The sequence below is a fragment of the Melanotaenia boesemani genome, chromosome 18 (genome assembly GCF_017639745.1).
Source record: "Melanotaenia boesemani isolate fMelBoe1 chromosome 18, fMelBoe1.pri, whole genome shotgun sequence".
Taxonomy (NCBI): Eukaryota; Metazoa; Chordata; class Actinopteri; order Atheriniformes; family Melanotaeniidae; genus Melanotaenia; species Melanotaenia boesemani.
This window is the reverse complement of record NC_055699.1, coordinates 8,116,063-8,125,781: the sequence shown is the minus strand read 5'-3', so window position 1 is coordinate 8,125,781 and position 9,719 is coordinate 8,116,063.

Sequence of the window (9,719 nt, the reverse complement as noted above, 5' to 3'; positions counted from 1 at the left end):
TTTCAAGTCCTAAATTTTAAACAACACTATGTAAATATTTAATACATTAATTTAAAAAGAAGTCCAGATAAGGACAGTAAATAAAAAGATGAAAATAGATGAGTTTATGATTGTATTGCAGATAATCTGTTGTGCAATCTTTGTCTGTTTTCTACAGCATGAGGCTAAACAATAACAATACAGCTGAATATATCAGAAATAATCTACCAGTCAGTCATTTATTGTCTTCTAAGAATGCTAATTATGGGACAATGTACATATGAAATAAAGGGAGAATTTTTTAACTTTAAAGCTCCTCCATTTTCCCTGTTTCTCATATCCAAATATGTTGTATGTGTAGAGAAAAGATTAAAGGACAACAGCTGGAAAATTATTTGTGTTGTTTGTGTTGTGCATTTGTATCTTTATTTGGATTTAATTTTAACTTTTAATAACTCATAGAGGAGGTGCTTCACTTTAAAGCAGCTACCTATTTAGAGTTTTTGCACCAACAACAAAAGCAAGTGCGGCTTTGTGCCATTATAGGTGTCAAAACAAGGTATTTACAAAGACTAAATGCTATAGCTACAGCAATTCCATCATAGCGTAGGAACTATCTGCCAGATGTTTTGTCATTAGGTATCAAGGTAGTGCAGTTCATCTGGACCATTCAGCAAGGACGAGCTTTTTACAATAGCATTTAACGAATCATTTTAAGGCTGGTGTTGTTTTCGCAGAAACTATCTCAGCCCTTGGGAACCATATATGTAATTTTATCACGTTCCTCAATCTGTCCGAGCCGTCTTTTTATTTCAAGTTGAAGGTCAGGAAAGGGATACCAGTTATATTCTTTGAAAAATCACATTCCATCAAATTCAGCCACAAAGTTTTTTAAATTAATATAATCAAGAACCACCTGAACTGCATTCCTACTCCCACGCACATCTTTATTTTATTTCTCTCTCCTGAGAACTAAAATGTGAAGGTGTCATCTGGTTTTGCTTTCCTGATGGAGTCAGGGGTCTACAGAGACCTCTAATTTTCTGAGTGAACGGTCCCAGAAAGAGCTAATGATATGTTAATGCTGGATGGCAGGCATTAGGGAGGCCAAATGATGGCAATCCCAATTACCTTTGAGGGTCGTGCCTCGTGTGGTTTTGTCACACAAACAAACTCTGTAAATACAAATAGTGTGTGGAACATTGGCTGAGACGACTCTGGGGTGGCTGACAAAATGTCACAAAGAAAGAATGAGGAACTGAAGAGCACACAGTTTATAGCTGAACAATGATCACGCCTCCACACTTTGCTTAGCTGAGGAAAGGAGTTAAAAAACCTAACTACACTTCAAATAGTGAGCACTTCAGTTTTCATATTGTAGTTTCTTGGAGAACAGTTGGAGTTGTGACCTTTCCAGAAACTTCTAGTTGTTCTCTATGTTCGCCCTTTCATAACTTTCAAAGAAATGTTGACAGGAATATGAGAATATCTTCAATATTATTTATTTATTTATTTTTTCCTTTTTTGGGGGGGGTCGGTTGTTGGATAAAGTCCCAAATGGCGCATTCCTGAAATATGCAACTGCAGATATTTGATCTCCTGAGCTTTCCCTCTTGTACAAAACCCCTGGAGTGGGTTAATGCTGTGCATGTACCTGTATGTGTTCCTGTATGACTAGACTTAGCCATAGATTGCTTTTCTCTATCCTCTCCTCTAGTATGTGCAGCATATGGCCATTGTGATGGAGGGTTAAAGGAAATGACAAGCCATTTGAAGATGCTCTAGTCCCTGCCTTATGAATAATGCAGAGGGTGCAGCGAGCGGGTTCTCAGCACAAGCTTCAAAGTTTATCAGCCTCCCCCCCCCGTCTCCTTGGGAGTGAGACTATAGTGCTGCGAGGAGATTAGACGGACACCGAGCAAGGACCTGGTCAAACTCAATTAAATACAACCAGGATAATTCAATCCTCTTATTGTGCTATTCGGTTTTATTAGGAAAATAAACCCTGCATGATCGCGCCTCAACGATAAAATAGGAAATCTGTCTGTGAATTATTAAGCAGGGAGTTGACTGTGTGCTCACTAGTTTTGTGTAATAATATGTAAATTGAAGGATAGCAGCAGACATGACTGATGAATATTTTCAGAAATTATGTTAGACAAATAGTGTAAGATCAGCATAAAGAGAAAAATGCACATGAAAACATTGACCAAACTCATCTCAAACACATTTATGCAAACATTAGCTTAATCACATCAAGAATGATGCATAAGCACCAACTGTATTAAAATGCTTGGAAGTGGTGTTTAACCATTGACGATGGGTTGTAATAGTCCCATTGATAGATGATATATTAGTCATCCTGAATTGAATGTGTAATTGAGTTGAATATAACTTCAAAACGCCAAAACGAAAAGGAAATCTTGTTTATTTAAATATGCATGTTTCCTTCCGCACAGTCTTTCGAGATCTAATTAGCCCTGAGGCGGCTTCCTCCTGATGGGAGATGTAGGCCTACAGAAACATTTCCCTTTACTCAGGCTGTTGTAGCATGTAACTATTTTCCATGTCTACATGATAAACAAACACATGCCACCCACATTTTCAGGGCTACAATAAGCCAGGCTTGGCTAATGATACCTACATAAAGTACAAAGCGGTGCTAATTAGGCTTGCTTCGATTATGGCTCATTAATGCTGACGTCGCCCTGACATGTTTATGCCAATCAGCACTGGAGAGGGCTTCAATGCATCATTTTCTAATTACCTTAATTCACCATTGTACTGATGGTCATTCACACATGTTGAGTTTAAAAAAAGAAAAAGAAAAACTGTGAATGGAAACAAAAAAAAAAGGGAAAAAAAAAGGAAAATGGTTTGGAGAATGGAAAATGTATGGTTTATCTCTTTTTTTTCTCAAGAGTAACATTTTAATACTTAAAAAGTAACAAAGGAAGTGGATGAACAAATAAAAGAAGAGTAAACACAAGATTTGGTTTCTTTGGAAACTTTGTTATGTTAAATGTGTGATACAGGGAAACTTTGCTGGGACCAAATTCAGTCACTGGAAATAGTCTGAGGCTATAACTATTTTTATCAGTGGTAGTTTGTGGCACAAAAAATGTGTGAAGTTCTGTGGACATGTGAAATGTTTTTGAGACCACAACAAATCACAGCCAATTATCTATTTGTGTTTGGAATAAACATATTTCTTTTTCTGCTTTTTCATAAGGCTGTCATGCAATGGTTTTGTCCATAATAAGGACTTCAACATGTAGATGACTACTTTCTATTTGTTTAGTTTTAGACTTAAGCGTCTACATAATCTGGTTTTATTTGGGTGCTAAAAACTACTTGGTAATGGTTATCAAACACAGTTATAGAAGACACTGAAATCCTTTGAAAACAGAGGCAGGTAGTTTCAAACAAACCTTATTGGTCCCAATGTAACATCAGTTTTGATGCTTGGCTAACTTTAATCACAGGAGTCAACTAATTAATGTGAGGAGAAGATTATGATGGGGTCAACTTGGTCTCATGTAATAGCATAGGAATAAAGGGATGTGATATAAGGTGCAACTGACATAGCATTTTGCATTTGCATGGATGCCGCTGCATGTCATAAACAGTGAAGGCATGGGCACTTTTAGACTGGTGCCATTCAAAGTTAAGTTATAACATGCCAAGTCATCTATTCTGTTTTTTTTTTTTTGTTTGTTTTTTTGTTTTTTTTCGTTGTCATGTTATTAGGAGGACACAATATTACACTATATGCAGTATTTTCATACTAACTGAAAAAAATAACATGCTATTTAGACACATTGCCATGAGATCAAAGGGGAGATGGAAGAAATCATCAGTTATTCAGCTGGGTGGACAGAGTACTCAGAATACGCTAGAGTGGGATGTTATAGTAAAAAATCCATGGTCTGTAGAAGGAACTGGGATTAAAACGCAGTCATGTGTGGGCCTCTACATTAAAACTGATCTTCAAACAGATCATATCATGTCTGCTTTAGACTAAAAATCTCCTTTTTCTAGCTCAGAAAGTGATAACTCTGGATGCAGACATGAAAAGCAACCCACTGAAACACATCACTCTAAAAGTGATGCTGGATGTCGTAGAAGACAATCACACAGTGTGTATCTGTCTGTAACAATGGTATGTTTGGTATTTCATCATTTTAAAAAAGACTGACAACATTTCACCTTTCTTTACTTGCCTTTTTACTACGTTTAGATCAACTTTAAGTCATTACCCAATGATTTCTTACATTTCCTCTCTTTTACACCCTATTTCCCTAATCTTGCCACTATGACCTACTTTCCCCTTTGTTCCCCAGGCATTTGAGGAGCAAGCTGTTGCACTCACACACATGTACCTCTCAAGAGAATTATTTATATTGCCCAGGCCTGGGACCAGCCTAATTTTGGTGGAACTATAGAGTACACAAACCTGAGGTCTGACATTTCTCTTGCTAAGAGCAGGCGAACTGTGAGTGCTGCTGGGAAAGACAGAGAATAAAACATGGTGTTGCAACGGCCTTTGATCTTCCTCCCCACCCCTCTTTTCTCTCTTTCAAAGAACCAGTGAGGAGTCGTCCAGCTGACAGCAGAGCTGGGCCCCCCAATTCTCTGCCATAAAAAGGCACCCCAGGATGAATGGCCAGCAGATTATTTGCTTGCATTTTTACTCTGTGTTAGACAAGAAAACAGAGACAGACTTTCTTTGGAGCTTTGTTTCATGCTGGGTAATAGCAGAAATAAATATTCACCCATATGCATAAATATGCAAGGACTCAGTCCTGCTTTGGCTTTGTGCTAAGTTTATGTTTCATCTGATTTCTCAGCCTCTGTGCTAAGGAAAACATCTTATTCTTCCCTGAAAACTTAGCAAACACATGTCTAAAATATACAAAAGACATATAGGTGTGCTATACATAAAGTAAGTGCATACAATGACTTTCTTAACATTTTAAATGAAAAGAAAAATCATAAATAAAAAAACCATGCTTTTAGTGACTCAAATAATTGCTGCTATACAAGAAAGCTATTGTATGACAAAAGATCTCAGACACCTGCGTAGCATAGGGAGCCAAAAGGCAACTGCAGAGAATGATTTCTTTAACAGACAGCCAAGAGGTCAAACTCTATTAGTGATGTTCCAGCAGACAATCTGAGGGAAAGCCTGTTCCTCATCTCGCTGAGAGTCTCTGAAAATGGGCACCTCTTTGTCAGGGCAATTTGTTGATGATGCATGGTTATGATAAGAATTGAGTGAAGTGTCTGTAGCTGGCCCAGGCCTCTGCAGCCAAAGCGCCAAGGCCAACACAAGCAATCAACCGAGGCCGAGATTGAGCGCCTGATAACAGAGGTTCACTGATTGTTCATAAGTACACTAGACAGCAGGCGTTTAAAACACTTTCCAGTGATTTTGATTGGCAACTGGTCAATCAGAATCAACATCTGGTTGCAGCTGCTATCAGTGCTGGAGTTTACATCACACATCTGTGTTCAAGCCACAGCCTGCCTTGATAAAAGAAATCTCCTGTAATCTAACACTTCCATCTTGCTATAATATCACTAAATCATTATGGGGATATATATATATATTTTCCTCCTATTCCTCCTATAAAAACAGAACAAAGCAATGCCTATGTAGGATAGAGTTGAATGGGAGGTGATTTTAATATTTTCACAGAAATGTTAAAGTCTAGCCTTGTAACCTTTGTTGAGCTGGCTCCACCATCTGTGGCTGCAAATGAGAGTCAAGCTTTATGCTGACTTGTTGTTGCTGTTGTACAGTTTTAAGTCCAACCATCAGCCTCAGTTCAATCATTTTTTACTCTTTGAACCTATCTTAGTGGCTTCCCTGGACAGGTCAACAGCTCAATGTGGAACCACCAATAACATGTTTTTTGGACTAAGTAATCTAAGTGAACCCACACATGCATGGGGAGAACATGCAAATGCCACAGAAAGTCAGCCGCTGATTTTTTTTAACTTTTTGCTGGAAGGTGACAGTGCCAGAGAGCTGCGTATGTTACATTACAGTCTACTGATGAGATCTGGTGAAAAGTTGCAGATTAAGAAGGAGAAAAGACGGACATCTTACCTAGCTATAATTTAGCTATTTGTTTTTCTTTTTCTTATATCAAATAATGTCCAAACAATGTGGATAACTTCTAATAGTTATATAGATGTAGGAAGCAAAGGCAGCTGAAATCATCACGATTTATATGTTTAATCAGTTTAGTTGATTTGTTTATTTAGAGGATTTCTTCGTTCTTATCATACTTTATAATTTTGCTTTATAATCACTTATTTTTGTTGTTGTACATTTATCTAATTTTGTTTAAATAACTGATCAGTGTTTCTACATGTGTATCACCGCTAAATATTTCAACATCATTTCCAGATGTGTTCATGAATGTCTAAATCTGACGTTCCAAGACAAGGGAATGAAGAAACAAAGACATTTGTAACATTAAGCCAAACACTGACATGCAAACTGAAATTCAAGCTGCTCTGATCTTCTGCTGAAGCTGCCAGAGTCGGTCTGCTCCCATTGGCTGAAGACAGCAAATCATGCCTCCTTGCAGGCTCGGTCCGCGAGTTCAAACAAAGAAAACTCAGAATGAACAGAACAGGAAGGAGAGAGGAAAGATAGAGAAAGGGAAAGACGGAAAAATGTAATGTTTTATGAGTGATTGTCTTCATCTTCATCTTGTTTTTCTGTGCATGTTCACTATGTTTCTTTGCCAAGTTTAGCCTCTGTCATTCATGTTTATTAATGTTGCCACAATTTAAGTAACACACTTTTCATAGGAAGCTAAGCACTCAGCGCAAGTTATTAATAGTTAACTATTTTTGCACACTATAACCCCAGTTTAGTTGAGTTTACTATGGACACACATTCCCCTAAACTACTTTAGTTTTTACAAATGCTGAAATTAAACAGTTTAAATTGTATCAACAAAGACAATCGTTAGTCATTACTGAAAACCATTAGTTCACTTAACTGTCTTTTGCTATGGGTGCCACTCGTTACAGACAGCTGGGGCTTGTTCTTCATGCAAATCCCTGGCCTTGGTGTCCGTTCTGAGTGGCTGGATCAACTGCACCCCAGTCTCCTCCGCATTGATTGGTTCCACACTCGGCCAATCAAACTGCAGCTTTGGGGAAAGCAGGAAATAAAGAGCTGCTGCAGTGTTCAGTCATGAGGGAGAAGCAGACAGCACAGGCTGCTTCCCCTCACTTTAGATGAGAGAGGCTGATTAGCGCAGGTGGCCTCTTCTCTTTGTGTTTGGCAGAGACACGGTGGCATGGCTTTTCTGTGTGTTCGCTGTGCTATATGGTGGTCCTTTTGGGTGCAAGACTATTTTGTATTTACAGTGGGGACACCTGGCTGTTTGTGTTCCTTTAGGGGACTTGGTTATAGTCTTGATTAGTTTGGACTCACCTTCGTTATACACACAGTTTCGGTTTAAGCTTTGCTGCACCTTAGTTTGTGTTCTGCCATTTTGTTATTCTTTGTATTATAGGTTTTGTTGTGTTGGGCTAGGTTAGGTTTTTTGTTTTTGACTGAGGTCACTTAGTTTATGGGAACTGCTGCCCTTTTGTTCGTTTAGTTTTCGCCCAGAGTTATGGACACCCAACAGTTGTTTACCATTTGTTCCAGGTTTTTATTCAGTATTTATGTTTATGTCAATAAAATGCGTTGTGTTTAACTTTTACACCTGTCCCAACGTGCTTTTGTGTTGCGCCCAGTCATGCCCCTGATATGGGTCGTAACACTTTATACCCCCTGGTTGTTTGAAAGCACTAAACATGTTGCATAAATCTGTCTTAAGAGAGTTAGTTCACATAGAGACCAAAGCATACTGACGCAGTTTAATGGAAAATCAATTTAAAGACTCAGCTCATTTGAGATCAAATTTCTGATTCATCTAAAAGTATTTTAAAATTGACATTGGAAATACACCTTTTTATTAATAATTTAAATGTGCATCTTGACATGTTTTTACCATAGTCCAGGAGTAGAGAACAACAAACTGGCGTTAGGAAATTACAGTAATCAACTTCTTTCTGACCCTGATGCTATATAGATTATAAGTTGTGGTGGTTGTGGATTTCTTTTCCTACTGTCCTTCTCACTCCTGATTCCAACTTTAAAATTCAAAGAGGACAGAACTTTCCAGTAAACACAACACAGGAAGTAAAGTGCATTACTGAAATTTTTAGCTTAGCAGTCACAAAAGGTCAAATGTCTGCTAAATACGAGCCTTTTGGTCCAAATATGTTGACTTTTGAAAGCAACCACTCTGACAGAGACATAACATGTCCGGTTATCTTTGCTAATCATTATCACATTGTACAATGTGAAAAAGTATTTTAAATATTTGGGATTAGTAGTAAGACACTGTTTATACAAAACATAAAAGGATTGTTTAAAAAAAAATCCAGGTTTACATCGTAATCAGAAAAATTTACAAGAGTACTTTTCATTTTTCCGGCCTTTGCAGCCTAAGCCCTTTTGATTTTTAAATAACTCTTTTCAGTATGTGCCATTTTATTTCCTATCTACCATCTTGTGACCTCTATGTCCATCTATGTTCCTGGGTGAGGCAAAAAAGAGTGGACGAGCCACAGCAGACCCAGCACTCTGAGTTGATGTCCCACAAAGAGTTACGGACAAACTTTCAGGTTATCGGGCAGAATTGTGGGGATTCATAAACCTAACTTGGCTTCCTCTGGATTCAGGAACAGTCCAACAAAACCAGGTATGACAGTCATCTCAGTGGATGACAATGTGGATTCTTTTTCTCCCTCTCATAAGTTTGACATGATTGGTGTCACAAAAGAAATGTAAGAGTAAATTAATCTTCCTATATTAGTCATTAATCCATGCCTACCTCTTAAACGGTCCATCAAATTTAGTTTAGTTCAGAAATTTGTTCTTTATTCTCTTTACATTCGTTAATTAACACCACAGTTTAAATAATTAATGTTTCATTTTCTCACATTCTTCACAATTCAGGGCGTCATCTATACATGTTAAGCGTTTAAGCTTTAAATGTTCATACTTTATTTTATGTAAATTGTAGAATAGTTAATACATATATCATATTTTTAATGGTCATTTTGAGAGGTTTCCTTGTGTGGCTAAGGTCAGTTCCAATAAAAACTATGAGTAGCATGTGAGATTGATTTATTTATAAGCTATAAAATTGTTCCCTTTATGGGTGGTGCCCAGATTTTTAATTATTAAACATGTTAACGCTACAGTATAAAATGTATATCACATGGTGGGTGAAGTGATGCTGCGCACCCATTCTTAACACCGAAGTAAAAGTCTTTTTTTGAGTCTGTGTAGGGCCTGGAGCAAATTCCTATTTAAACAGATTTACATTGCAGAAACAGTCCATTGGGTGGTATATGACACATCATATTCCAATATGGGATCTTCCTACCATGTTATTATATCTTTAATGTTAAAATTCAGATTTGTATCGGCCCTTTTGAGTAGCCATAAGTGCTTCACACAGCAGTTTAAATGAGAAAGAACCACTCACATCTATGGGAATTTAAAATATCCTTTGCGGGAAGTTATCATGCTCATGAAAATGGAAGAAGGAACACATAGAAGTCTGAGTAAATTGCATTATAATGAGCAAACACAATAGCCTTGGTTACTTCTGACTCGTACTAAGAAAATCTTGGATGTTTTGTCTTTGCTG